The following is a 26,772-nucleotide window of genomic DNA, read 5'->3' on the forward strand; positions in this document are numbered from 1 at the left end:
TTTACCTGCTCTTTCTATAGACCCTGATTCTTCTTCAAACTGAGTTTCTTATGTTGATTCTAACATTTATTTTCTATCTGTTAATAGTAAAGAATGACCTGTCCATGTCAGCAAAGGAGCTGAATATCAATATGCTCTCTTCCCCTTTGTATATTATAAAACCAAAGCTTTGCATAGGAGGAGGATTAAGTAAATTTACAATTAAGTAAATTATATAAAAAGTTCTTTATTAGTAGAAAGATTTGGATGGAGATTATTTTTCTATTCTTAATCTTTAGGAAGAGGTTAGAGTAATATTCCCTAAGAGCACCTTAGTGATATCTCCAGCTCTAGGCAATATTATATATAAAATATAGAATCATAGACTTGTGGCAGTGGACCTACTCATTTTGCCTCTCCAGGAGTTCTTCACCTTCATAATCTCATCTTGATTTCTCTTCAAGGAGTTGTCCTTTCCCCATGTGTGCAGTAGCTTCTGTTTCAGAGCCAAGTGAAACAGACAACCCCTCTCCATGGCCCATTGCCTTCAGTGGCTGAAATGATGTTGGCCTATGAGATGCTCTCTCCCGGGAACTGAGTAAGTGATGCAAGAATGTGAGTCATGGTCAGAGGTTATTCTTCACCACTATAGTGGTGACAAGCTTCCTGAATTCCTGCTGTATGCCATTCCATCTGTGAACCCCAGATGTAATCCAAATAAGCACCGTTTGCTTAAAACAGCCAGGGTAGATTTTGGTGCTTGGAATCAAAGATGGAATTTTACAAAGTTCCCATTGTGGCTCAGTGGTAATGTATCCAGCTAGTATCCATGAAGATGCATGTTCGATCCCTGGTCTCCCTCAGTGCTTTAAGGATCCAGCCTTATCATGAGCTGTGGTGTAGCTCCTGCATTGCTGTGGTTGTGGTGTAGGCCAGCATCTGCAGCTCCAATTTGACCCCTAGCCTGGGAACTTCCATATGCCACAGGTGAGGCCCTAAAAATTAAAAAAAGAAAAAGAAAAAGAAAAAAAAGGGAATTTTACAGTTGTATATTGGAAGAGCTCTTAAGTTCTGTCTTAGGAAAAGATATAAACAAGGTGAGAGTGGTCACCTGGAAAACAGGGTTTAGAAAAGTTGTGTTGATGTACATCCCTCACTATCCCAGAAAGACAGACAATGGCCCTAGAGCACATAGTAATGTTATCAGCAGTGGGGAGTTGAGACATCAGCTAGTGTGGGTTTAGTGTGGGTTGGGCTCACTGCTTTGGAGAAGGGGAGCCACAGTGAACAGGGAAAAGAAAGATCATTTCTCAAAAAAAAAAAAAAAGACATTAAAATGCTAAGCAAAGGACATAGAAAAATATAATAATGGATTTCTGAGTTCCCAAAGCCTGGCTTTTGTTTACCAAAATTAAAATTGTTTTATGCAACCAATAGGATTGAAAAGAATGTGTATGTCATAAGAGCCAGTTTTCTACCCTAAAGTTGTTTTAAAAAATTCAGGCTGAGGCAGGAGAAAAGCCCAAGAAGAGGGCAGTAGGGACTGTGGTTGAGTTGTTTCTGAAAAAGTGACTTGATGTCTTCTCCATATTGCCCCAGTTCCAAAAGAGCAGTAGTAAGAGCCGAGGGCAGATTTTTAGGTGCCCAACCTCTGAGTGTGCCAAAGGAGGCAAGAAAATTCTTGTGAGTCTCACACCCAGGGTGATCTGCAGAGGAAAGGTGTCTAACAGTCTTACAGCTTCTAGGCAGAGGGGCTGGATGTACTCCTTCCAAGCTTTGAGGAAGCTGGAGAGAAACAAAAAGCCCCTCTGGTCCTCAGAAGGGTGCAGAAGTACTCCAGAGAGGGTCAACTCCTTGAGAACCCAAGAAGATGCAGTGTGCCTGGACCAGCACCTGCATGTCAGATGGGACCCTGCCTTCCCCACAGATCCCAACACAGACAGATGCCAAAGCTCAAAGAAGAATGGAAATGAAATGCATTTCAGGGGGTGTCACACAAGGAACTTGGACCATTGTCCTAGTTCCCCAAACCCAGCCTCATAAAGACGTGGTATTATATAAGCCCACTGGTATGCAGATCATTTCAGCTGAAAAAAGAGGACTGAGGTGAAGTGGGAAATTGCCAATTTGATTGTATTTACTTGGCATTGGTAAGAGTACATTTTCTGCCACCAGGGAGAATGGCAGCTCAAGAGAGAATCTATTTTAAATCACAGAAAAATAAGAAAAATTGTATTTTTGGATGGTCAAATTATGGATCAAAAATATTGTATCTAATAAATTTAACCAAGCATATATCATTTACTTGATTAAAACTCTTCAGATTTCCCCTGGTTGGGGAAATCAGCCAGGCACAGGATCAAAATAACTGCCTCAAAATGAGCCCATGACAATCCAAAACAATGAATTCTCCTGAGGAATTTTTACTATAATGATTGGAAAACAGGTATTGCTGTTGGTATGCTGGTGGCCATTCTTACCGTGTGAAGGTGAAAGCCTGCCTGAGAGGGAACCAAAATAGAAAAAGGAAAGAAATGGAGAGAGAAAGAAATCTGTATCGAAGATCTTGATCTAGCTCTGCCTGGATCTGATTTATCCCTTGAAAATGTTTTGAGTATAAGCAACAAGAATTTTTTTTTTCTTTTTCTATTTTTTGAGTAAAATGTATTACTTGGAACCAGAAGACCCATAGTAGAAACAAGTTTTCTTTAAAATTAAAAACAAAATCTGAACTCCTTAGCATGTTCTAGATCATCACTCCTTGTCTGACTCTCTGACCTCTTATAATTCCCTTTCTGCCTAACTAAGCTCCATTCACACCAGATTACCTTCTCTCATCTTCCTGGCTCTCCTCTCTGGGTTTCACATGCTGGAAACTTCTCATAGATATTAAAGAGAGATTTTTCTGACCAGTGACTGCTCCCTATCTCCCCACCTCAAATCTTCTCATTTTATCATCTATTTTGAAGTTTATTTTCTTCACAGAAATGTTCAGCATCTGTAATCATCTTGTCTGTTTGTTTACTTTCTCACTGTCTCGCTTCTCCAGCCAGAATGTAAGTTCCATGAGGGCAGGTAACTTATCAATCTTGAGCAATTCATGACACCTGCTGTTTGGTAGGCACATAATAAATACTGCGGGAATAAATCAATGAATTTCATGTGTATATTCAGCAACCACATAGTGCTTACTACAGTGTCAGGCACTGTCCTAAAGGCTTTCTGATGACTAACATTTTAAATTCTCATCACAATTCTGTGAGATTAGAATTATTATTGGCTCCATTTGACTGATTATGAAGCTGAGTCACACAGTGGTTAAGCCCAGTGCCCAGGTGGGAGAGCTAAGGGAGGTTCACACCTGGCTGCTGGCTCCTGACTCTTCTCTCATCCACTGTGCCTTGCTTTCTGAATCATGTGTTAAATGATTTGATGCACAAGTTGCGTACTAAAAAACTGATCATCTCTGGTGGGTTGAGAAAGCTGATTTCTTATTTTATTTATTTATTTTTGTCTTTTTTAGGGCTGCACCTGAAGCATATGGAGGTTCCCAGGCTAGGGGTCAAATCAGAGCTGTAGCCACTGGCCTACATCACAGCCACAGCAACGCCAGATCCGAGCTGCATCTGTGGTCTACACCACAGCTCAAGGCAATGCCAGATCCTTAACCCACTGAGTGAGGCCAGGGATTGAACCTGCATCCTCATGGATACTAGTCAGATTCGTTTCCTCTGAACCACGTTGGGAACTTCAGTTCTGATTTTAAACAGTAAGGACTGACCATGAAATGTGTGACTCAGCTCAGATTTTAGCACTAAGAGGTCCAGCCAGTGGCTGCAGGAGCTGCCCTCTCACTGCTGCTGCACAGCACATGCTTGGAAGAGTTGTTCATTGGCGGTGGTGGGTTCTGAATGCTCATAAAATATTTAACATCTATTTAATATTGCTATGTAACTTCAGTCAGTTGCAAATATACCAATTAGTTCACTCATGGGAAAGATTGCTAGGACTCTCAATGAAGAAAGACCTCAAAGGCATATTTTTACCATTCTTTATAAAGCAGCCATGTCATTTTACAAAGTTTGATCAACTGTTTTATAGTTACTGCCATTGAATTTTTATAGTGTACTCCCAAACCTACTCCCGCATTCTCTTAGTAATTTACCATCGTTATGGTGTGACACTATTAATCATCTGGAAATAAGATGGGTCATAATAGAAAGGATGTTCCTCATTTAAGCTTCAAAGCCATTGCCATGTTAACCAGCATGACAAAGCTGTGGGTATACTCGTTTTTTTCCATGGAGAACATTAGTCTTCCCTTGTTAACAGACAACTATTTTTTTTTTCCTTCTTGGGTAAAACTTAATCCTTCTGAACAAGTTGCAGCTGTTGTACACATTCATATTTTTTATACTGATAGGAAACAGTTAGACCTTTCAACTATTCTGTTTTGTTTTAGAAGTAAGTTAACAGTTCAGTTCACTCTCAAGAAGGCACCAGGCACCAGTGAAGGAATTGTACAGGAATGTGTTTGTGGCCGACTGAATGTCTATGATTAAAAATACTTGTGAAAGCAGCATTGCTAGACTTGAGAAGAGTTATAAAGTCCTTTAGCCCGACAGAAATTCATTGAGGGGGAATCCACTAAAGCTTGAAGTGGTAGCTTTTGACCTCTGGCAGTGGTAAATACCAGCTAAATGAGGCACAGTCTTCACGTCTAAATGACGGACTAGCCCTTACATAATTTCCTTTCCTTTGCAATTCATGAAGCCTCTAGTTTTTAGAATTACAGAGATATGACATAAGATACATTTTGATAACATGTTCCCTTAAACACTGACAACCTCCCCCTCCCCATTGCTATTCCTAACCCACAATTATATTGATTTCCTTTTCTGGAAAATTGAAAAGTATTAGTGAAATCAGTATTTTGTACATGTTCTCAGATTTCCTACTAGCAAATCATATCTTAGCTAATCTTAGGAAATAGTGGCTAAAGGCATGGCCCTAAGGTTAAACGGATTAGAGTTAGAATCAAGCTAAGGGAAATCTATTAGAAAGCAGCCTCACCACTTAGCTGTCTGATTCAGGGTGAGTTAGAAAAAGTGTCTAAACCTCAGGTTATTCATCTGTACAAAGGGGATAACATGGTACAATTCGTAGACTGTAGGGCCATTAGAGAAAATAATAATTTTTTTTGTCTTTGTCTTTTTAGGGCCACACCTGCAGCATATGGAAGTTCCCAGGCTAGCGGTTGAATTAAAGCTGTAGCTGCCATCCTACACCACAGTTGCAGCCACAGCAATGCTGGATCCTTAACCCACTGAGCAGGGCCAGGGATTGAACCCATGTCCTCATGGATACTTGTTGGGTTTGTTACTGCTTAACCACAACAGGAACTCCAAAATAATCTATTCTTAAGACAGAGTATCTAATAATTCATCAACAAAAAACCCCCAACAGTTACAGGAAATATTAAAAGCTCAACTTACAATCAAATATATGTTTGGCTCCAGCCACCACCAACTGGACAGAATTTGAATGAATTCACATTAACTTAAGGAAAGAAATCACTAACTATTAATAATTCAAAATGATGCTGGGGTGTCTCATAGAATCCCAGGACAGGAATGCTAATGGGTCTTGGGACGACTTAGAAGAGGAACTTCTCAACCAGCAGGGATCTGTCTATCCATGCTTCACATTGCTGAATATCCACTTGATCCTTTTCTCTTCCTTTCTACTTTTTTCCCTTATTATGACCATAAGATGAAAGTCATAGCCATTAACATATTCTAAGGGTTATAAGGTGAGCCATTCAAGAGGAAACATTACCTTCATCATACTCAAATCTCTGAGGAAATTCTTTTTTTTTTTTTTTTTTTTTTTTTGTCTTTTTTGCTATTTCTTTGGGCCGCTCCCACGGCATATGGAGGTTCCCAGGCTAGGGGTTGAATCCGAGTTGCAGCCACCGGCCTACGCCAGAGCCACAGCAACGCGGGATCCGAGCCACGTCTGCAACCTACACCACAGCTCACGGCATCGCCGGATCGTTAACCCACTGAGCAAGGGCAGGGACCAAACCCGCAACCTCATGGTTCCTAGTCGGATTCGTTAACCACTGCGCCACGACGGGAACTCCCTCTGAGGAAATTCTTGGCTTGTCCACTTAGACTCCTGAGCCCACGGCTACTTTGGTAGCTGCCCACTGAGGCCAGGTTGCTCCTTGCTCCAGTCCTGTTGCTGGTTGGGGTTAATGGAAAGAAGGAACAATTTAATTTCTAGGAAAAGAGGTGGCCAACTAAATTGTCAGCCTTCTCCAACTGTCCAGGTCTCTTATGTTGAGCAGTGTACAAGGGAAAGCCGTGGTGAGCTTGAGAGGAAAAGCTACCTTCTCTCTGAGTCTTTTTTTTCTTCTTCTAGTTTTTCTGAAATACAATTGACATATAGCACCATATGAGTTCAAGGTGTACAGCATAATGATTTGACTTATGTACACCATGAAATCATTATCACAAGTTTGGTGAACATCTATCATCTCATATAGATGCAAAATTAAAGGAAAAAAATGTTTTTTCCTTGTGATGAAAACACTTGGAATTTATTCTCAACAATTTTCGTATATGATATAAAGCAGGGCTAATTATATTTATCATGTTGTACATTACCTTCCCAGTACCTACTTATCTTATAACTGGAAGTTCGTGCCTTTTGCTGCTTGCCTCCAAACCCCTCTCCCTATCCCTGTCTCTGGTGACCACAAATCTAATCTCTTTGTTTGTTTGTTGTTTTTGAACTATAACCGATCTACAACACTATCTTAGTTCCTGTCACGCAACATAATGATTCAATATTTCTATACATTTCAAAATTATTATTATTATTTTTATTTTATTTATTATTTCCCCCAATCAATTTTTTTCTACTGTACAGCATGGTGACCCAGTTACACGTACATGTACACATTCTGTTTTCTCACATTATCATGCTCCATCATAAGTGACTAGACATAGTTCTCAGTGCTACACAGCAGGATCTCATTGCTAATCCATTCCAAAGGCAATAGTCTGCATCCATTAACCCAAGCACCCAATCCACTACACTCTCTCCTCCCTCCCCCTTGGCAACCATAAGTCTATTCTCCAAGTCCATGATTTTCTTTTCTGTGGAAAGGTTCATTTGTCCTATATTAGATTGCAGATATAAGTGATATGTTATTTGTCTTTCTCTTTCTGACTTATTTCACTCAGTATGAGAGTCTCTAGTTCCATCCATGTTGCTGCAAATGGCATTATTTCATTCTTTTTTATGGCTGAGTAGTATTCCATTGTGTATATTACCACTGTAAGTTATAATCTGTCACCATACAAACATATTACATGTTATTGACTATATTCCTCACACTGCATTTCATACCCAGGATTGATTTATTTTGCAATTGAAAGTTTGTACCTCTTTGTCTCCCTCACTTATTTTTTTAGTCCTCGCCTTCCTCTCCCCTCTGACAACCACCTGTTTGTTCTCTGTATTTAAAACTCTCTATTTCTTTTTTATGTTTGTTCATTTGTTTTGCTTTTTAGATTCCACATAGAAACAAAATCATACAGCATTTGGCTTTCTCTGTCTGACTTATTTCAGTGAACATAACACCTTTAGGTCCATCCATATTGTTGCAAATAGCAAGATTTCATTTTTTTGTGGTTAATATTCCATTGTTTGTATACACCACATCTTTTTATCCATGAATCTATTGATGGATAGTTCAGCTGTTTCCATATCTTCGCTATTGTAAATAATGGTACAGTGAACACAGGTGTGCATAAATATTTTCTAATTTAGCGCTTTAATTTTCTTTGGGGAGTTCCCGTCATGGCGCAGCATAAACGAATCCAACTAGGAACTATGAGGTTGTAGATTCAATCCCTGGCCTCGTTCAGTGGGTTAAGGATGTGGTGTAGCCGTGAGCTGTGGTGTAGGTCACAGATGTGGCTCAGATCTGGTGTTGCTGTGGCTCTGGCATAGGCCGGCCGCAATAGCTCTGATTAGACCCCTAGCCTGGGAAACTACACATCCCATGGGTGTGGCCCTAAAAAGACAAAAGACTAAAAAAAAAATTTCTTTGGGTAAATATCCACAGTGGAATTGCTGGATCTTATTGTAGTTCTATTTTTACTTTTTGAGGAATCTCCACACTACTTTCCATAGCAGCTACACCAATTCACATTCCTAATGACAGTGCACTAGGGTTCTCCGTCTCCATATCCATACCAATACTTGTTATTTTTTTGTCTTTTTTTGGGTATGGTGGATTCTGATATGTGCGAGATTTCTCACTATGGTTTTGATATGCATTTCCCTGATGATTAGTGTCATTGAGTATCTTTTCATGCTCTTATTTGCCGTCTTTATGTCTTCTGCAGGAAAATGTATATTCAGATCTTCTGCCCGTTTTTAATCAGTTTTTTTTTTGATGTTGAGTTTTATGAATTCTTTGTATATCTTGAATTCTAACTCCTTATCAGATATATTATTTGTAAATAACTTTTCCCAGTCAATATGTGGTCTTTTCATTTTATTGATAGTTTAATTCACTATGCAAGAGCTTTTTTAGTTTTCTGTAGTCCCATTTATTTCTTTTTGCTTTTGTTTCTTTTGCCTGAGGAGATACATATATATTTTTTTTTTACTAAAATCAATGCCAAAGAGCTTTCTTCCTATGTTTCTTTCTAGATGTTTTATGGATTCAGGTCTTACATTTAAGTCTTTAATTCATTTTAATTCATTTTTGTTCATAGTGTGAGAGAGTAGTCCAACTTTGTTCTTTTGCATGTAGCTATTCAGTTTTTCCAGAACCATTTATATACTGAAAAAGCTATATTTTCCCCTTTATATATTCTTGCCTCCTTTGTTGTAAGTTAATTACCTACATAAGCATGGGTTCATTTCTGGGCTCTTTATTGTGTTTCATTGATATATGTATTCTGTTTTGTGTCAGTACCATAATGTTTTGATGACTGTAGCTTTGTAGTATTGTTTGAAATCAAGGAACATTATTGCCTTGAGCTTTGTTATTCTTTGTCAAGATTGTTTTATCTACTCAGGGTCTTTCTTTTATGTTTCCATACAATTTTTTTGAATTATTTTTCATAGTTCTATTTAAAAGTGCAATTGGTATTTTGATAGGGATTGCATTGAATTCATAGATTACCTTGCATAGTATGGTCATTTTAACATTAATTATTCTTCTAATCCATAAACATGGTACATTTGTCCTTCTGTTTGTGTCATCTTGGATTTCTTTCATCAGTGTCTTATAGTTTTATGAGTACAAGTCTGGAGCTGGTGTCCACCTACTGGTGGGCAGAGCTAGGGCTCAGGGAATCCCAAGGCTAGTGTCTGACCAATGGTAGGTAAGTTTGAATCTTGGGGCTAGTGCTGGCCCACTGGTGGCCAGCTCTGTGTCTTGGGGTCTCTGGCTGCAGTGCTGGGGGTAACAGAGCTGGTGTTAGCCTACTCATAGGAGAGGCCATGACCAGGAGTATCCTAGGCTAGTGCTGGCTCACTGCAATTGAGCCAGATCCTAGCATCTCTGTCATAAGGGCCCTGGGCATCCCAGAGTTGGTACTTGCTGGTGGGCAGGACCAGGTCCCAATGGCTGGCCATCGGGCCCCAGGAGGTCCCAGTGCTTGTGTTGAGCCACTGGTGTATGGGGTCAGGTCTTGGATCATCTGGTGGGTAGGTCCAGGTCGTCAGGTGACTCTGATAGAGAGTCACCTTAGTGTCTTAAGGCAGCTGGACTGGTGGTGGATGGAGCCTGGTCCCTGGACTAATAAGCTACAGGAAGGAATAAAAAGTGGCACTTGCCACACCAGTCTTTATGGGAGAATGAACTCCCCCAAATGGCTGCCACCAGTGTCTTCATCCCCACAGTGAGCTCCAGTTACCTTCTGTTTCTCCAGGATATTTTCTGAGATCAGTAGTTTGTTCTAACCTAGGCGCCTTTCAAATTACTACTCCTGCCCTGGGTTCTAGAATGTGTGAAATTTTGTGTGCACCTTTTATAAGAGTGGAGACTCTGTTTCCTATATACTTCTAGTTCTCCTGAAATTAAGCCCTGCTGGCCTTCAAAGCCAAACATTCTGGGAATCTGCTTTCCTGGTACAGGACCCCTACACTGGGTACCTAGGTACCTAGTAGGGGGCTCAGACCCCTTGCTCCTTGGAGAAGACTTCTGCAATTGTGACTCTCCTCCCCTTTTGGGGTCCCCCATCCAGGAGTGTGGGTCTTGACTATCCTGTGTCTCCACCCACTTCTACCCATCTTGTGGTTCCTTTTTCATACCTTTAGATGTTGAAGATCTTTTCTGCCAGTCCCTTGGTCTTGTATCATCAATATTTGCTCTGTAAATAGTTATAATTTTAGTGTGTCTGTGGGAGGAGGTGAGCTCAGGGTCTTCCTACTCTGCCATCTTGTTTACTCTCCCCTCCCTGAGTCATTTCTTAGTGATCCTGGCTGCCAGTGTTGATGTCATTCTAATTCCAGGCATGGAATTCTTCTGCAATATTAATTTTAGCAGCACAGCAACTTCCGTGATTCAGTTATACAGGTTCTCAAAAGTGCTTATCTGATCTTTAGGTCCTTATCTCTCTTCATCCTATTAAAAATGAACTTAGAAAACAGAAATCACACACACACACACACACACACACACACACACACACACACCACACAACCACACATTTTAAAGATGAGAAAACCAAAGCCCAGAAAGGTAAAGTCCTTAGCTAATATCACATAGCAAATAAATAAACCAGGACCAGAAGCAGGTCTATGTAGACTAGTCTTATTTTTGCTAAACTATGTTGAGTATATCTCAGTCACCAGTCATTACTCATGATCCAATTATTTCTCCACAAGATGCAGTTGTTTCTGAATTTGGAGCTCTATTCTCAACAAGTAGCTGCCTTTCCAACCTACTCTAATTACAACTTTGCTGATTATATCCAACTTCAGAAAAAGCAGCTGCTACACAGGATTGTGGACTTGCTTTTACCTTAGGGGCAACAAAGTGAACCTGAAAGAGATTTAAATTGTAGATTATACTAATCATCTCTGTTACCCATTTTTCTTTCATACATTCTTTGTTATTAGTACATATATTAAGAAGTTAAGTATTCCATTAAAGATATTTACAGGCAAGGACAGAAAAAAAATGTATACTGATGAAGAGTTTGAACATCATCCTGAGACTTATTACGAATATGCCTGTGCCTTTGAGATAATCTCCCTTTTTTGCCCATATCTAGAGGGAAAGGGATCACAGATTCCTGGAAAAAAAAATGATTGAACACTTATTAGAGAGGGCCCAATGGAAAATTCTTTCATCTACTTTTTGGTGACTCTCCAAATAAGCTAAAATATTATGTATTTGAAAAAATGAGGATTACTCTATAATTGCTGCCTGATGTCAAATATTTCCAAGACTATGTCATGATATATAGAGCTCCATGATTGTTTATATTTTATACATACTCCCTATTGATATAATATCTGTGTACTTTTTCTCCTCGCATATATAGCTGGCATCTACTGGGTTTGGATTTCCGAATAGTACTCTAAGCTTTTAAAAGTCATCCCTTCTCCACTCTAGTCCATAAGGGTCTATGGAAGGTGTTTCTTCCCTTCTACCCGAAAGGTGGCAGGTAACCAAGATATGGCCAGTTATACTGTGGAAGTCACCTGGCCATGGTGATGGGCTCAGGAATAAGCCATGTGCCCCAATCAGAGCCTATGGGACTCCATTTAAAGACATTTATTGCAATCATTGGACTGAATGCTGAGAAGATAATTTTTAAGCCGTAGTTAGTGGCAACCATCAGAAAAAGAAAGTGTTTCTGAGACTTGAGCCAACACAGAAAGAAGCAAAACTGAATGATGGGTAGAGTAAGACAGAGTTCATTTGATATTGTTTGAGCCCCTGGATAGCCATGCATAGTTTTATTTTTTTAAATATAAGACATTTATATTATTTCTGTCTGTCACTTGCAGTGGGAAGAATCCTGACCAATTTTGTGTAAAAACTTCTTTTATAAATCTCTCTCCCATATAAGCACTCTCTGCTATATCCATTCTACTTTCAGAAAAGTGGAGCTCATTGAAAAGTATAATTGGAACAGTGCAAAGTCCCAAAGTGGATAGTATGTTTTCTAAAATGAAGAGAAAACACTGATAATTAATAACAATAGGTTGGTACCAGAATCTGAATTTTTTAAAAAAGTAAACTGCAGTAATCAAGATGAGATCTAAGCACACTTTAGAGTAATATAATGCAGATGATGGAGAGGAAACACATCAGCACTTAGTAATGGTAATGATATGTCCCCTCAGGTTTGAGTGCTGTTGGTGGTAGGTAAATGATTCAGTACTTTGGACTGGGGAGTGAGGGGCAATTATAAAAGGAAAGTTACTATTCTGTCTTTGTTTAGTTTCCTTGATTTGGCACCAAGACAGCGAGTTTGAAAACTCTGGCAAGTAGATCACAGGTAGTCAAGTCCATGTGCATGTCATGTGTATGAAGAAGGTGGTTAATGAGAGTAGGAGGGATTGGTTACATCATGGCCTATAGAGATTAGAAGTGAAGGCCTGGGTAGGGTAGCAGGAGCCCATAGAAATTGTGAGGAGAACTGGGTAGAATCTGCCCTGGAAAATCTTAAAAGGTGAAGGAGGTAAACTGGAGAAGGATTTACCTTTTCTGTTTTACCCATATGACGAGGCTAAGGAAGATTTACTAAAAGTAATGGTCTAGCCCACAGCCTGTGTCTTTAAGAGGCTCTTCACTTATTACATAATCGATAGAAGGAAAATAGGGATTCCTAAGTTTTACTTTAATGCGAATTTACCCATCACATCAGTCAACTTTTTTCATAATCTCGTCTTAGTATGTTGGTTTTAAAAAATAATGTGGCACTTGCCACAGTGTGGGTGGACCTGGAGGACCTCATGCTAAGTGAGGTAAGTCAGATAGAGAAAGGTAAATGCTATGCAGTATCTTTTATATGTGCAATCTAATAGAAAACTGACAAAAATATAATGTGGCAGATTAAAATCCTCAGATATGTGTTCTAAGCAAAATATGATACCAAATAAAACATGGTAGTTGTTTTTTGCTTATAAGATACCATATGGTGACTACAGTTATACAATACTATATTGTATACTTTACATTATCTAAGATAGTAGATCTTATGTGTTCTCACCACAAAAAAAAAATGAAGGAAGGAAGGGAGGGAGAAAGAAAGGGAAAGAAAGAAAAAATGGTAACTATGTGAGGTGATGGATATGTTAATTAGCTTCATTGTGGTGATAATTTCACAAAGCATACATATATCAAAACATCAAGTTGTGTACCTTAAATAAATATAACTCATATTTGTTTGTGATACCTCAATAAAGTTAAAAATGCCGTGTTTCTAAACAACTAGACTCATGGTGGAAAAATCCTCCTTAAAAGTTTTTATGTTGATGTTTACTATTATCTTATGATTTATAGTATATGGCATTGCCAAATTTTAATATGCTGGTGTCTACTTAAAAATATGTTTACTCTGATGTATCACCTTAGCATAATTTAATTAGCTAAACATATACAAATATTAATATTCTTATATAGAGAGTAAGAATTTATCTTTTTTTTTTTTGTCTTTTGAGGGCCACACCTGTAGCATATGGAGGTTCCCAGGCTAGGGGTCCTTTTCTTACAAAGTCCAAAGATACAGATGTTTAGAAATAAGCATCTGTAAATTTTAGATTATAGGAATAATCTCTTGCAGTGTACATCAACCAATAAAATGTCACAACACAGTTGATGAATGTAACTTATAAACTAAGCATTTTAATACTCAATTATTTCTAAGTAAAAAAGTATATTTGTGCAATATTTATGATTAAACCCATTGGCCTTCAAACTTCTGGACCTATGTAGCTAATTTACAAGGAAGGAAGAAAAGAAAGACAGAAAGGAAGGAAGGAAGGAAGGAAGAAAGGGAGAAAGAAAGAATTTGCTTTTTCTTTCACTTCTAAAGGCAAACCTAGTTCTGTTCTTTCTCTAGGATGAGAGAGGAATTTAGAGAGACACAAATACCCAGAATGAAATCAGAAAATATAATCTAGCCTTGGTTGTCTAAAAGTCTGGAAATCCTTAAAAATTTTGCAACAGGACCATTCTTGGGATTTGAGGCAAGTAAGACCTGTTTTAGAGGAGGGAACAGTAAAATTCCATCTCTCTTCTCTAACATCCTATTAGGATTCTCTACCATGTACTTCCAACAGCCCCCTTTAAAAGAATTCCCCAAAGTCTCATTTCATCCACAAATTCCTCCCTAACAATTCCTGCCCTGCTATGGCCCTATTTTTAGACAATGGTTATAAAATAAAGGACAAAGTATAAATGACCAGAAGTGTTAGCTACCCTCTCTAAGACTAAAAATATGTTGCTAGTTGATGTTGTAAGGGTCATAGCTTTTCCTTGACCTGTAGTTTTATGCAGCCTCCACAGTTTATCTAAGTCTATTTTGATCACTCAGACCATATAATCTTTTCATAGAAGAGCATTTTTTCCCCTTTTATACTTCTAAACTTTATTTTACATGCTCAGGAGTTTGACTCACTGGCTCTTATAAATTCCATTATTTATTGCTATTTTAAAAGTATTCTAATGGACATTTTGATTAAAGAATCTAATGATAAAATCATCTTTTACAATTCTGAAGATTTATATTTTTGTAAAGGTATGTATATTATATATATATATACACACACACATATATTCATACACGTGTGTGTGTGTGTGTGTGTGTGTGTGTGTGTATGGAAGAGCTTCTGACAATAATTTCAATGCAGCACATGACATCATTTATTTAGTGATTCACTAGCCTATGTAGAGTAATTTCCATGCAGATGGAAAGCACCAAAAAAAAAAAGTCATGAATGGGGGTGAATTGTCAGTGGTAGTAATAACAGAAGTGTCCTTATTCATTGTTCCATAGTTTTTCTACTTTCTGTCACCACCCAGAAGCAAGAAAAAGCACACTGTTTTGTGCTATTTCAGAAACTTTATTTGCATTTTCCTTTAATATGGTTAACAAGAATTACGATATGATTACCTCAAATATATTCACATAATTTAAAACAGTAATTTTTTTTAAAAAAATACAGTAGTTTTGTCCTTTGCCTCTCCAGCATTTTTCCTTCTTGTTATTCACCCTACATTTATGTTTGGCAACCCAAATAGTCAAGGTTGTAATTTACCTAGGCTTAAACCCATCAACATATCCTGTTTTTTTTTTGGTTACTTTGGTGATTGGTTCCCAGATGGGCACCTCAGTGAGAGGTAGCAAGAGGCCATGGAATTTTTCTGGAAATGTTGTGAAAGAGGTTTCTCTTTCCCACTGACGTGCATCTGGGAGCATGTGAGGAGATGATTCAGTCACCTTGCCCCCACAGTGGAAAATCCTGGAGCTTCTGAGGTCATGTTATTGAGCCTGAGAATAAAACTGAAACAGAGACAGGAAGCTGAGAGATGAAGAGAGACTGACTGAGTCTTAATACTGTTTGAACCGCAAATCCAACCATGTTGGCATGCCCTCCTTCAGACTGCTGTGGATTTCTGATAAATTAATTTGAACTGGTAAAGTCTCTGGTAAAGTTTTCTGTCACTTACAATCTGAGGACACAATCCTTGGTTGGAGTAGGATTTCTCAAAGTACTGGCAGTCTGTTTTCCAAAGGATGGCTCCCAAGAAATTTCTCAGCAAAATGTTTCCATGGTCAAATACCAGCTGGGGAATGTAAAATGTAGTGCTATATTTTTCTTGAGGAATATAGTATTTTAACACCAGTCCCCCCATTAAAACCCACTGCACTTAAAACAAAAATCGTCTTTATACAGCCTATAAGATTTTGCATTAATTTACCCTTCACTATTTCTTCTGCTTCTTTGTGGGCTTCTTGTCCACTGTACCCTAACCACATTGGTCTTTTCTTCCTCCGACATAGCAAACTCTCTCAAGGCTTTGGATTTGCTGTTCACTCTGCCTGGAAGGCTCCCCCTTTACCTGGCTAATTCCTACTTCTTTTTGCTTTAGCTTAAATCTCACTTCTAACCAGAGCCCTTTCCTAAATCCATCCTCCAATTAAATTGGTACCTCTTGCTCATTCTTACGGCATCTTATTCTTTCTCTTCAAAGCACTATACAATTCAAATGTTTATGCAATCTAAATATTTATGCCATTACTTGCTTAATCTCCCTCTTCCTATCACTTCGAAAACCCTGCGAGGACAAAAGCCATATCTGACTTGTTGACATTTGTTTGAACAAAATACAGTGCTGTTCCTGGCACACAGTAGGGACTGGATAAATATTTATTGCCCAAATGATATCTAGAGCCATGAGGCATCATAACATAGTATAAAAAATTTCAGTAAAGAATCCTATTTAAATTTGCTTAATCCAGAATTTCCCAAATTTATTTAAAAACTGAACTTTCTGTGGGTGATTTACATGGATGACTATTCCTGGATATGGTTATTCTACGGTTAACATTTCGAGGAACACTTTTTACATCATTTAGTTTATATATTATTTAAATACTCAAGACGAAAAGCCTAAACTTTTATGAGCACGATGGTTCTAAGGCTTCAGAGATTCAGATGAGATATAGCAACAAGGGTGTATGAGGACATGAACCCCAATCCTTTTAGGGAGCATTACATAGCATGCATGTGTTACCTTTCCTATGCTGTTTTTCATGGGGGGGGATTTACAGTATTTATCTTAAAAATCATTACCATGGAGATTTGTACAATATCAGGCTGTAAAGAAAAGTGTATACTCCCTTAGATGAAATTTCTTTCTCTTCTCTTTTTTTATTGAAGTATAATTGATTTACAGTATTGTGTTGGTTTCAGGTGTATAACAAAGTGATTTGGTTATACATATATATTTATATAGCTATAACAAAGAAAATTACTTAATCAGTGTATATTCAATTATGTTATTCTAGCTTTTATTTTTTAGGCATCCCTTAAGTTAGATGATAGTCAAATACATTGCCAAGGGGATTAAATACTACCAAAGGGCACATTCTAAAGTTTGTATGAAAATAGATTCAAATCCCCATAAATGGTGATGACTTTAGCAATGCCCCCATTTACATTTGAAATGTATATTTTACTAATACATAAAATTCCATATAAATGTCCTTTTAAAAAAAATCTCCAAAGAACATTTAAAGCTGGCAATTGCAATGCTTTCCCTACAGAATTTTGAGCTTAACTTTATAACTATGCTCTGCCAAAAACAAATGAGACAAGTCCAGGAATATTTCAAATGACCACACACATCAACAATCAAATCTTCAAATCTAGGTTCCTAACTCCAGAGCACACTGGGGTGCAGAAAGCATTGAAAATGTCCATTATGCTCAGCAGGTGTAGAGTGAACTATTATTTGCTCAACCAGCTGGAATTCTGCCTCAAATGCAGATTTCTTTCAAAAGCCACAGGTTCCTCACTAACCACATGCAAGCATGACTTGCTAGAGGAAGGGTTGGGAAGATATCATGGGCTGAACCCAACTTGCCTCTTTTCTTCTGCCCATCTAGATCTACTTTCCCAACTTCATTGTAAGCCAGTGGATTTCAAACCAAGACTTACCAAGAAATGTTATTGTTCCCACTTATGGTTTGCCTAACATCTGTGATGGCATTTTTAAAAAATTAAAATATAGTCGATTTACAATATTGTGCCAATTTCTGCTATACAGCAAAGTGACTTAGTCATACATATATGTATTTATACATATTTTTAAATATTAATTTACATCTTGATCTATCCCAGAATGAATATAGTTCCCTGTGCTATACAGTAGGATCTTGTTGTTTATTCATTATAAATGTAATGGTTTGCATCTACTAACTCCAAACTCCCAGTCCACCCTATTCCCTTCCCACCTTCCCCCTGGGCAACCACAAGTCTGTTCTCTATATCTGTGAGTCTGTCTCTGTTTTGTAGATAGGTACATTTGTGCCATATTTTAGATTCCAGGTGTAAGTGATATCATATACTATTTTTCCTTCTCTTTCTGATTTAACTCCACCTAGTATGACAATCTCTAGTTGCATCCATGTTGCTACAAATGGCATTTGCAGTATTTGTATATTGTTCTTTTTTATGGCTGAATAGTATTCCACTATATATATGCACCACATCTTATTAACCCATTTATCCATCAATGGGCATTTAGGTTGTTTCTATATCTTGGCTATTTTGAATAGTGCTGCAATGAATATAGGTGTGCGTTTATCTTTTTGAATGAAAGTTTTGTCTGGATATATGCCCAGGAGTGGGATTCCTGGACCATATGGTAGCATTATATTTAGTTTTCTGAGGAACCTCCATACAATTTTCCATAGTGGTTGTACCAACTTACATCTCCTCCAGCAGTGGAGGAGGGCTCCCTTTCTCCACAACCTCTCCAGCATTTGTTATTTGTAGACTAATTAATAATTACCATCTGACCAATGTGAGGTGGTGCCTCATTGTAGTTTTGATTTTCATTTCTCTAATAATTACTGATATTGAGCATGTTTTCATGTGTCTACTGGTCATCTGTATGTCATCTTTGGAAAAATGGCTATTTAGGTCTCCTGCCAATTTTTCAATTGGGTTGTTTGATTTTTCTTGTTGTTGTTGTTGAGTGATGGCTTTTTTGGTATGTTCAAATTCATTGTCCATAGCTGTGGAATGTAAAATCTTTTTTCTCTTTCTCGCCCTCACGTTGGAACACAAAGCACACCCATCACCCTTGTGGAACTTGCCCTTGGAAAGCCTGGACAACAAAGGAGAGCCCCTTTTTACTTTATACCTGAGAGCAAGATAGGAGACTGGGGGACTCTCTGACAAAGCAGTGGACAGGTATCCTGTAAGAGACAGACCTTGGCTATGCCCAGATCTGTTTATCTTGTAGAGATATGGAACTGAGATCACACCACTAAGAGTTTTTCTAATTGGCTCATTTCAATTTTCCCAAATCTTCTTGGCTTTGAAGGCTTTCTTGTTTCATCCAAGAGAGAAGAAGAACTGGAACCACATGGCTGGTATCACCAATAAAAGCAGAGGGAGAGAGTAGGACTGTGGAAAGAGGAAGGGGGTGATGTATGAAAGTGGATCTAGAGGCCAAGAGTGAAAGGTTGGAGAGAGAGGAACCCTCAAAAGTAACAGACTCCAGTGGGGAGCGGGACAGGGAAAGACTGTGCACAGGAGAGCATAGTTGGCAGCAATAGTGGGAAAACTCCCCCAAACTGGCTACCAAACAAGAAACTCCTGGGAACACACTATTCTGTGAAAAGGCTTGTTCAGTATACTCATATAGGTGATATGTGTCCCATTGATGAGCCAGCACTAATGCATTTTTCCATGAGGATTTTACTGTCCCTCTTGTCCAATGGTAAGGTCAGAGTAGGGAGGTTTTTACAAAGGTTAAAAGCAAATACCTCATGCAACCTGGCCTATTTAGGAATATGTGTATGTAACTGTTGTTTGTAGAATACATGTATATGTTCAAACCAAAGTTCTAAATCAATTTACACAATATCAATCATACATATACCAAGGTATATGTAGAATTCCATGCACATGTAAGAAGCTTAATGCATGGCAGTATTAAAACTAAAAGTGGCTGAGATTCTGTACACACACACACACACACACACACACACACAGGCACAACATTATTACCTTTAAGAGTGCTGATTCCACTGATAAAATTTATTAGTGTTTCATATTTGTTCTGATGGTACTTTGAGTTCTTACGATAAACGTGAGCATTTAAAACAGGAAGTGAGATATTAAAGTGAGAAGAGTAAAACATTTATATCTTTGCAAGTTCAAGCCAAACTTTTAAAATGTGTATTAAAAAATAAATAAAATGTGTATTAGATATTCCACTTCTTTTCTCTTCTCTAGGGCTAGGATGGTCTCACCAGTGGTGGCCAACATTTCTTAAGCCAGGGGTTAAATATCATTTTATGAAACTTTAGCTGCAAGACAACGAACACAGTCTTATGCTCATTTGAGGATGTAGAACAGATTAAATCATTTTTATAAAGTTTCACATCAAGTTTAAGTAAAAATTGAAATAAAAACATGTCTACAATGACAGACTAAATTTATTCTGCAAAATCTTTATTCAGCTAATTTTTAAGTATATCAGAAAGACTAGGATATAAGTCACCAAAAAAGTCTTTAAAACATTGGGAAAAGGATAAGCAATACGAATAAGCACAAAACATTCTCAAATGAAGAAAACAAAGGAAAAAAGAAGCAGCAGACATCAAGAAATTCAACTTTCAATACCTGAAAACACAGTCAGCTAAAAATATACAAAAAGGAAATTAAGAAAATAACAGAAACAGTTTTTTGAATGTAGAAGAAACCAACAACAAATGGAATAAAGAGGGGCTAAACTACTGAAATGGAGGTTGAACCCAGGAAATTGAATTACATAGGCTTCAATGGAGAAACTTTTGAAGCATAATACAAGTCTTTGTATTTAATGTAAAGAAAATGAAGAGAGAGACAGTAAAAACTGAGATAGAGTGCTATGTTAAAATGAGGGTGTAAATATACTTATGAAACATCCACTTTATGCAGTTGAGGAGGCTCTGGCTTCAATTTATACCCAGATCTTCAGCCTGGAATTCAGGTGTGCTTGGCTATGGGGGGAGGGCTTATAGAATGGGTCCACCATGAGGCTATCTGTCTGATGGAAGAAAGAAGTAGCTGGGAAAGCTCTCATTCTAAAGAGAAAAGGATGGGCATTTGAGATTATCCGGGTAAAAACACATTAGTTATCTGAGGGACAGGCCCCTCTGAATAGAGCCTCATGTCTTTTCATTCTGCATCTGCCATATGTGGAGTCTCCCAGAAACCCCCTCCAGCTGACGCTCATCCTCCATTCATCTCCCTGCCCTCTAGCCCCTTCCCCTCTACATATATGTCTGAAGCCTAGGAAGTAAACTTGATCATACTAAAAACAGACAACAAATAAATAATCAAAAAGTGTTTAATCCTAATCTTGTTCAATCTTTTTTCTTTTCTGCCAGTGTTATAGAGGGCAGTTAAGAAAAAGAGACATTTCTACCTTTCATGGATAAAACACATTGCAGATCTCGGGAGAACCCAGGTGATGGTTGGCACAGGAAGAGCACCATCAGTGGCCCAGAGATGAGGAAACCTGACATGGCATGACCATCAGAACCATGTGATACCCAGCAGAGAGTCTTCCTCTCATGAAGGTTCATAGCACAGGATGCCTGAAGGGGCAGAGAACCTGACAAAGAAAGTGGTACCTGCTCCATGGTGGCAGAAGTGACTTGTTTGTGGGCCCACTTGAGACACACCTAGAGAACTCCCCGGAATAGGAAAGAGACTGAAAGAGAAGCTGGATTTCCATGAAATTTTTTGGTCTGACTAGAGCCAAAGGAAAAAAAAAAATGTATGTCACCAAATCTTAACCCTACCTTGATTTAAGACTAAATATCTATAGAACTGGGGCTGTGATTCAAATTATAAAAGGAATAGAATGCAGTAACACAGTTGAAGTGTGGAGAAAAAGAAATTAATGGGATTTAGAATATATGCCAGTTACTTTATCCAATGAAATGTCTTTTAAGAAAAAAAGTCAAAATAAAGACTTCAGGTAAACAAAACCTGAGATATTTATTTTTTATTTTTTTTAATGCAAGAATGTTCATAAGAGCTTTATTTAATAGGCAGAAGTTGGAAACATCCCAAATGTTCACCGATGGAATTACGATAGTAATTAATGGACTTGCTAAGTAACATAGGAAATTATACTCAATATTTTGTAATAAACCATAAGGGAAAATTATCTGAGAAGAATGTGTGTGTGTGTGTGTGTGTGTGTGTGTGTGTGTGTGTGTGTATTTGTATAACTGTATCACTTTGCTGTACTTTTGAATCTAATGGAACATTGTAAATCAACTACACTTTGATTAAAGATAAAGTCTAACAAAAGTTTTAAAAAGATAAACAGAAACATAATAAAAGTTTAAAATAATTAAAAATTTTATAATAATAGAATAATTAATTTTTTATATATATACATGGATACAACAGCCTTGGTATATCCATGCAATGGAGTACTACTCAGCAATAAAAAGAATGAACTACTGGTACAAAGTACAACATGAATGCATCTCAGAATGTTACATTCAGTGAAAGAAGACAACAAGAAAAGAATACACATTCTATGATTCCATTGATATAAACTTCTAGGACATGCAAATTAATCCATGTGACAGAAGCAAAATAGTGGTTACCCTGAGGACATATGGGAGGAGCAAAGAGAGGGCAGGAGGGTAGACATCAGGGAAATTCCTGATCTTGATGACTGTGGTGATAATTTCATGGGTGTGTATATATATCAAAATGGGTCGGATAGTATAATTTATTTTTTTAACTTTTTAGAATTTAAAGTATAGTTGATTTACAATGTTTCACCAATTTCCTGCAGTATAGCAAAGTAACACAGTGTGTGTGTGTGTGTGTGTGTGTGTGTGTGTAATAAATATTCTTTTTTTTTTCCCAATGGAAAAAGGAAATTTATAGAAACTTATCTTTACAGTCAACTTTTTGAAATTGTTTTGAATATTCCTCTATAAGCATATTTGTAAAAGTTTTATTTGGGAATATTTTCAAACTTACAAAAAATATTGCTAAACCAAAAATAATTCAAGAAAAGTTCACATGCCCTTTATTCAGATGTACCTATTCACATTTTAATTCATTTGCATAATCATCTGTTTTATCTTCTTTCTCTCTCTGTCTAAAATTTTTTTGGATCTTTCGAGGGTAAGTTACATACATCATGACTATTCACCATTAAATACTTCAATATGTGTTCCCTGAAAATACGGATATTATTTTACATAACCACACTATAGTTATCAACTTCATTTATTTATATTGATTCAGTGTTTTTATCTAAAGTAGCTTTTATATTCTAATTTTGTCACTTGATCTAATACTGTCCAAATAATATAAAACATATGAACTTTTCTCCATTTATTAGAGGATTCAGTCTAGTATCACGCATGGTATTTAGTGCCATGCCTCTTTAGTCTCCTTTAATCTGGGACAGTTTTATTTTATTTTTAATTTTTTTATTACTCAAATGAATTTATCACATCTGTAGTTATATAATGATCATAACATCCAATTTCACAGGATTTCCATCCCATAACCCAAGCACATCCCCCCACCCCCCCAAACTGTTTCCTCTGGAAACCATAAGTTTTTCAATGTCTGTGAGTCAGCATCTGTTCTGCAAAGTTCAGTCTGTCCTTTTTTCAGATTCCACATGTCAGTGAAAGCAATTGATGTTGGTGTCTCATTGTATGGCTGACTTCACTTAGCATGATAGTTTCTAGGTCCATTCATGTTGCTAAAAATGCTGGTATTTTGTTCAATTTAATGCCTGAGTAATATTCCATTGGGTATATGTACCACATCTTGATCCACTCCTCTGTCAATGGACATTGAGGTTGTTTCCATGTCTTGGCTATTGTAAATAGTGCTGCAATGAACATCGGAGTACATGTGTCTTTTCGAGTCATGGTTTTCTCTGGATAGATGCCCAGGAGTGGGATTGCTGGATCAAATGGTAGTTCTTTGTTTAGTTTTCTGAGGCATCTCCATACTGCTTTCCACATGGTTGCATCCATTACAATCCCACCAACAGTGTAATAGGGTTCCTTTTTCTCTACACCCTCTCAACACTTATTGTTTGTGGACTTTTTGATGACGGCCATTCTGGCTGGTGTAAGGTGGTACCTCATAGTGGTTTTGATGTGCATTCATCTAATAATGAGTGATGTGGAACATCTTTTCATGTGTTTTTTGGCCATCTGCATGTCTTCTTTGGAGAACTGTCTGTTTAGATCTTCTGCCCATTTTTTTCATGAGGTTGTTTGTTTTTTTGGTATGGAGCTGCAGAAGGTGTTTATAAATTTTGGAGATGAATCCCCTGTCGTTGAATCACTTGCAAATATTTTCTCCCATTCTGTGGGTTGTCTTTTCATTTTATTTAGGGTTCCCTTTGCTGTGCAGAAACTTTGAAGTTTGATTAGGTCCCATTTGTTTATTTTTGTTTTTATTGTCAATACTCTAAGAGGTGGATCTGAGAAGATGTTGCTGTCATTCATGTCAGAGAGTGTTTGGCCTATGTTTTCCTCTAGGAGTTTGATAGTGTCTGGTCTTATATCTAGGTCTTTAATCCATTTGGAGTTTATTTTTGTGTATGGTGTTAGGGAGTGTTCTAATTTCATTCTTTTCCATGTGGCTGTCCAGATTTCCCAGCACCACTTATTGAACAAGCTGTCCTTTCTCCATTGTATATTCTTACCTCCTTTGTCATAGATTAGTTGGCTGTAGGTGCGTGGGTTTAATTCTGGGCTTTCTATCCAGTCCACTGATCGATATTTCTGTCTTTGTGCCAGTACCATATGGTTTTGATGACTATTGCTTTGTAGTATAGTCTGAAGTCCAGGAGCCTGATTCCTCCAGCTCCATTTTTCTTTTTCAGGATGTCTTTATCTAGTCTGGGTCTTTTGTGCTTCCAAACAAACTTTGAAATATTCTGTTCGAGTTCTGTGAAAAATGTCCTTGGTAATTTGATAGGGATCACATTGAATCTGTAGATTGCCTTAGGTAGTATAGTCATTTTGATAATATTAACTCTTCCAATCCAAGAGCATGGTATATCTTTCCATCTATTTGTGTCATCTTTGATTTCTTTCATCAATGTCTCATAGTTTTCAGAGTACAGGTCTTTTGTCTCTTTAGGTAGGTTTACTCCTAGGTATTTTATTTTTTTGGATGTGATGGTAAATGGGATTGCTTCCCTGATTTCTTTTTCTGCTCTTTCATTGTAGTGTATAGAAATGCTGTCAATTTCTGTGTATTAATTTTGTGTCCTGCGACTTTGCCAAATTCATGGATGAGCTCTAACAGTTTTCTGGTAGAATCTTTAGGATTCTCTAGGTATAGTGTCATGACATCTGCAAATAGTGATAGTTTTACGTCTTCCTTTCCAATTTGGATTCCTTTTATTTCTTTTACTTCTTTGATTGCTGTGGCTAGGACTTCCAAAACTATGTTGAAGAGTAGTGGTGAGAGTGGGCATCCTTGTCTTGTTCCTGATCTCAGCGGGAATTCTTTCAGCTTTTCACCACTGAGAATGATGTTCACTGTGGGTTTGTTATATATGACCATTATCATATTGAGGTAGGTTCGTGCTATGCCCACTTTCTGAAGGGTTTTTATCACAAATGGGTGTTGGATTTGTCAAAGGCTTTTTCTGCATCTATTGAGAGGATCATATGGTTTTTATTCTTCAGTTTGTTAATGTGGTGTATCACACTGATGGATTTGTGGATATTGAAGAGCCCTTGCTTCCCTGGGATAAATCCCATTTGATCATGATGTACAGTCCTTTTAATGTACTGTTGGATGTGGTTTGCTAGTATTTTTTGAGGATTTTTGCATCGATGTTCATCAGTGAAATTGGCCTGTAGTTTTCTTTCTTTGTGGTATCTTTGTCTGGTTTTGGTGTCAGGGTGATGGTGGCCTCATAGAATGAGTTTGGGAGTATCCCTTCCTCTGCAGTTTTTTGAAATAGTTTCAGAAGGCCAGGTGTTAGCTCTTCTCTAAATGTTTATAGAATTCACCTATGAAGCCAACTGGTCCTGGACTTTTGTTTGTTGAAGTTTTTTAATCACAGTTTCAATTTCAGTTCTTGTGTTTGGTCCATTCATCTTTTCTATTTCATCTTGGTTTAGTCTTGGAAGATTGTACTTTTCTAAGAATTTGTCCATTTCTTCTAGGTTTTCCATTTTATTGGCATATTTAGTAGTCTCTTATGATCCTTTGTATTTCTGTGATGGCTGTTACTTCTCCTTTTTCACTTCTAATTTTATTGATTTGAGTCCTCTGTCTTTTTTGCTTGATAAGTCTGGCTAGGGGTTTATCAATTTTGTTGATCTTTTCAAAGAACCAGCTTTTCGTTTCATTGATCTTTTCTATGGTTTTCTTTGTTTCTATTGCATTGATTTCTGCTCTGATCGTTATGATTTCTTTCCTTCTACTAACTTTAGGTCTTGTCTGTTCTTCTCTCTCGAGCTGCTTTAGATGTAAAGTTAGCTTGTTTATTTGGGCTTTTTCTTATTTCCTGAGGTGGGCTTGTATTGCTATAAACTTTCCTCTTAGAATGGCTTTTGCTGCATCCCATAGGTTTTGGAGTGTCGTATCTTTGTTGTCATTTGCTGCCAGGTATTTTTTAATTTCCTCTTTGATTTCTTCAGTGATCCATTGGTTGTTTAGTAGCATGTTGTTGAGTCTCCACGTGTTTGTGTTTTTTGCAGTTTTTTTCTTGTTGTTGATTTCTAGTCGTATAGTGTTGTGGTTGGAAAAGCTGCTTGATATGATTTCAATGTTCTTACAGTTACTGAGGGTTGATTTGAGGCCCAGGATGTGATCCATCTTAGAGAATGTTCCATGTGCACTTGAGAAGAATGTGTATTCTGTTGCTTTTGGATGGAATGTCCTATAAATATCTATTAAGTCCATCTGGTTTAATTTATCATTCAGGGCCTGGGTTTCCTTATTGATTTTCTGTCTGGTTGATTTGTCCATTTCTGTAAGTGGGGTGTT

The 26,772-nt window shown here is 37.6% G+C and overlaps 1 long non-coding RNA gene across 6 annotated transcripts in view; it reads left to right on the forward strand.

Moving 5' to 3' along the window:
* The window catches only part of LOC106510002, a 126,126-nt gene that overhangs the window by 47,398 nt on the left and 51,956 nt on the right, over positions 1–26,772 (forward strand). Inside the window, exon 5 of one of the 6 annotated variants that reach the window (XR_002343171.1) lies at positions 21,144–21,534. The exons of the other annotated variants lie outside the window; for them this stretch is intronic. This is a non-coding gene — a long non-coding RNA (uncharacterized LOC106510002). Of the gene's footprint in view, positions 1–21,143; positions 21,535–26,772 lie in introns of those variants that run through there. 6 annotated transcript variants of the gene reach the window in all.

The sequence above is a fragment of the Sus scrofa genome, chromosome 4 (genome assembly GCF_000003025.6).
Source record: "Sus scrofa isolate TJ Tabasco breed Duroc chromosome 4, Sscrofa11.1, whole genome shotgun sequence".
NCBI classification, from domain to species: Eukaryota; Metazoa; Chordata; class Mammalia; order Artiodactyla; family Suidae; genus Sus; species Sus scrofa.